Consider the following 5,166-nt stretch of genomic DNA (forward strand, 5'->3'; position numbering starts at 1 on the left):
ATTGTATTTTCTTTCTATTTTTAAACTTTTTGAGCATGTTATTGTATCAAAATCAACACCTTTTAAACAGGCAAATTCAGTAATATCATTGAGCTTCAATTTATCAGCGCAGTACTTTGTTTCCGTCTCAATGTAAAGGTTTTTAGCATTTATATTCGACAAATCGACTTCTTTATTTCTTTTTGAAATGTTAATAATAACATTTTCAACGCCACATTTCTGGAAGTTGTAAACTGGGTTAGATATTGAATCAGAAAGTAAACATCCACATACTTGAACATCACCATAGACTTCTACTTGTGGCATTTTTGATATTTCAGATATGATCATTGCTGTTGTGTTTTTAGATGCATTTTTGTTAATTGTTTCAATATATTTTTCTCCTTTGTATACAACATTGTATTTCGTCGAAACAACTGAATCAACTTTTCCACAAATAATACGAGGCCTTCTTCCCGGATCAATAAAAACTCTTTTCGCTTTTTTGATATAAATTTCATTGATGGTATTATCTTCAGTTCTTATATAAACATCACAATTGGGGAATGAAGGAATGTTATCTGCATTAAAAAATGATACACTAATGAGTTCATCATCATAAAAAGTCGCGTTTGATAACACATTTCTGGAATATAACACTTCACTATTATGTACACTTAAATGTTTAAGATTTTCACAGATTTTGTGTTTGAGGTGATTTATTAAAAAGTTGAATTGTGAAAGTTGTGAATTTTGAATAACAACTTTGCCACTCAAAGGAATTGAAAATATGGAATTTGTTAATTTAGAAATGTAAGATATCCGACATGCATACGTTTTGAATTTTTTGTTTGTTGCATTAACAATCATTTTGTTGAGAGAAAAAAGATACAGATTTCCAAATTCACAATTCGATAGTACCAAATATTCACTGTTATTTATATTTAAATTTGTAACACTACATCTTGAAAGTGAAAAATGCTTTGAATCGATAATTGCTATATGAAAACTTTTGTGATTTGAGTGGGTTTCAAGTGTAATGTAACTTGTCAGACTAAAATATAACGAATTGATATATCCCAAATTCACAATTGAAATATTGGAACTTCGTGTACAACATACAAAGTCGACTGCACATATTGAAACATCAAGTTGTTTGCAATTAACAATTCGAAGTTGTGTCGAAAATACATTTGAAATTTTTTGATTGGAAATTCCGTACAGTGTCAACTTTGTCATTTGGTGTGTCAAAAATACAATTTCTGTCACTTTGTTGTCGATTAAAATAAGAGGAGCAAACAAAGGCACTTGCCTACAATAAGAAAAATTCATTTCTTCGTATTTTGGGGTTGTTCTTTCATCCAAATTTTCACTTTCTCTTTGTTCTGTTGGTTGTGTAATTTGTTGTTTTGAACTCAAAATTTCTTGGGAATCCAATTCATCGACATCCTCGATATCAAACAAATAATTTTGGTTATCTAAAGTGTCACCACCTTCATCGTTTTGATTAAAAAATTCATCCGGGTTTATTTTATACGTTTTCATATGTTCAACCCACTTCTCATAGTTATTATTATTCGAACAAGGTATATGAGGATACTTTTCATCCACTTTAAAATCAAGAAAATCCCGCCAATTTGCAGTGGTTAAACAGATCTCGCCAATATACCTTGAATTGTCAAGAACTGCACAATTGTCGATGATATCAATTTCACTGACAATAACGTTTACTTGTTGTTTCCGTAGTGCTATTATCACATTTTCAAATTCTTCTTCGAGAATTTCGTATGCCGGTGTTTTCTCAACAAAGACAATCACTTCAATATTACCCATTTTGTTCCCTTTTCGCTCTTTAATTTTCTTACAAACGATCTCAAGTAAAGACGGACGAGTGCAATTCCAAAATGTCATTTTCTTTATTTTTTGAAGTGAAAACAATTGGTTTACAATTGTTTCGTCACAAATCCATCCATTCATTTGGACATTTTTAATACCCTGATATTCTTCGGTTGGTATTAAACCCGGGTGTTTTGTTATTATAAAGACATTTTCAATTTTGGAACGCGCGATTTTAACAATTGGTGAGTGATAATGCGGACATCTTACTGTCTTGTGATAATTATCATTTTTGTTTTGTGGAGATCTTACAAGATGAATTTTCGAGACTTTTTCGATGGTACTATTATTTTCGTTTAACATATAGTCATAACACTGAAGGGTTTCAATCTTTGGAAATGCTTTGGAAATAAAATTAAATATTGAGTGATAAAGTGTGTTACGTTGATATTCAAAGAATGAAAACGTCTCAATGGATACATCAATGAAGGGGTTTATAAATAGACCATGAAAACATGACCCACACTTTTTGTTGATTTGTTCAAAAGATTTTAGTGAGTCGATGGTGTTGATGTAGAGTGTAATATTCAATAGGTAAACATATTCCAACTTTTTCATGTTTTAATAATATTATTAGTTTGAATTTTAATTAAAAAATATTGTGAATTTTTTTGTTGTTTTTTTCAATTATACAGGGGTGAAAATGAAGGTATTAATTTGAAAGCGAATATATTAATTTAGGGTTCATTTTCTTTTAATCTATTGGCCAAAAACGAACTAACATGTAAATCATTAAATTGAAGCCATTTAATGCGACATAACTACAACAACAAACAAGAAAAATTGGACAAAAACCACTATTTCCAACACAGTCACGATTTTTGGAAAAGGAAAATATAGTTAATATAATAGTTACAAAATTATAAAATTTATTATAATTTTCAACTCAAGAAACTATAACAATATTAATTATTTACTATACATTATATTATTAATGTTTATAATAAATTTATCATTATTTTGTTATTATTCAAACAACACTCGACATAAAAATGATTTACGATACTTTGGGTTGTGTTTCACGGCCTTCACGACCGGCCTGCGTATGAAAAACACAAACCAAAATGTAGTAATGAGCTGCATTAACCAATCTGAACGTCAATATAACATTTCAAATAACTGCGTTGATAATAAATAAATAAACAAACCATAAAGCTAATACTCACCCACATGTTTAAACACACTTAAAATATTTATCAAGTTGTGAACAGGTTGTGTTTTGTCTTAAACCCTGAAAATACAATTGAATAATAACAAATTTACTATGAAACACCGTCAACTATTTTTAATGGTTTAATTATAACAATTCTTACTATTGATTCATTTTTTTAACTTTAACTGATTATTAAAAACACACAAATCCATGATGAATTTTTATATAACCATTGATATAATTAAAATAGTATTAAAATATTAATATGTTGGAATCGTTACAAAACATAATTATTGATTCTTTTCATTTTGTTTGCATTGTTTTTCATTGTCAAATTCAAATCAAAGGGATTGGCTTAATTTACGAATCATAAAACCTAGAAAAATGTCAAATTTGGCATCAAAAACCCTAAATTAATACATTCGCTTTCAAATTTATACCTTCAGTTTCACCCCTGTAGCATGAATTTTTCCAAGCATGTTCAGACATTTTGAACAAATCTTGGAGCATATTGGCAAAATAATCCATTTTTTTACCACAATAGTTCAATTTCTGTAAATTTTTAATTTAATCTTAAAAATTCAAAGTTTGCCAGCTATGGTTTGGATTTTTATTATAAAAAATAGTTTCTGTTAAAATAGTAATCATTCTTTTTATTATTGGAATTTTCATCCATTAAAACAGCCTGAAATAATAGTATTAAAACGTCTATTATAAGTTTTTATTATAAAAAAATACGAAAATTGGAAATTATTTGTATTGATCATTTCCGTTGATTTTTGTTTTTCAATATTTTTTACAATAAAACCCCAAAAACTATAATATGCATATAATTTAAAAAGTTATAAACCTCTTAATTATTCGATAAATTCTAACTTAAAATTCAAATGAAAAAAAATGACTGGGCATTCCCATTAACCATGGAATGTAGAAAAGACTTATCAATAAATCTTTAATTGAACTTTTCTTTTGGAACTCAAGCCACACTCTTTAGTATTAATGAAGTTATTCCAAAACCAACTTTTGTTGAAACATAACCATAAATCACAAATGAAACTAAACATTTTGAAATTATAAATGAAAATATTCCCACATTAATCAAAAATACATTTTAGCATCAAAACAAAATGATCAACACTTTGTTGTGAACAGTGCCAGGATGAAAGAAACAATTAAAATATATTACAAAGAAGATGATATTCACAAAGTATTGTTTCCTAGACAAATTGTTTCATCTACTCAATTGAATCTCAAAACAAACGAATATTATAATGAAAAAAACGTATACACAAATATACATTTATTATTTTGATTGTAAAAACTATAATAGAACCGCCAAACAATTTAAATTGCCTCCTTCAACAATTTTTAATATCATTGAATGGGTTAACAATAGAGTGTCGCTGACTGGTAACAAAAGAAAAAGGAAATCGGGGTATAATTACAAATTTGATTATAATACAATAACAATGATACTCGAAGAAATAAGTGCGAATAAACTTAAAATCTTAAAATTGATAACAAAAACACGTAAACAAATAGAGATGAATGGATGCAATAGCTTGATATGAATATTATTTAATGAAAGATGAACATGATATCAAATAGATGTTAAAACAGAAAAAAGTCAGTTTAAGTGTTGTACATAGAATATTAAAAAGACTTGGAGTGACACCAAAACTAATCAAAAAAGAACAATTTAATCGAAACATCAAAGTTTGTATCGAATGAAGGAATTGTATGCTGATCACATTGGACGTTTGATTTATTTACAATTCGTTTATTTTTAACTTTAACCACACAAGAAAGTAGGGTATTCGTTTAGAGGTTCATATTGTACTATTGAATTTAAAAACATAAGAGAGCTGAATTTGACCACGTTTGCTATGATGATATGTAAAAATAGTATTTCGTATTAGTAGTAAAAGCTCCAATGTTATTTTCATCAAAAGTGTCACAATTAATACAATTGTATGGTTTAGTTTTAATACACTTTGTTATAAATAAAGCATCAATCTGCAAAAGAATAATATGTTTTCGGTGTGTCCAGAGTATAGAATACAGTCAATATTCGATATAAGAGGTATTAGATATAAGGATTTATTTTATATAAGGGAGAAAAAATAGAAGAAGCCCTT

The sequence above is a fragment of the Entamoeba invadens genome (genome assembly GCF_000330505.1).
Source record: "Entamoeba invadens IP1 unplaced genomic scaffold scaff_1105074724605, whole genome shotgun sequence".
NCBI classification, from domain to species: domain Eukaryota; phylum Evosea; order Mastigamoebida; family Endamoebidae; genus Entamoeba; species Entamoeba invadens.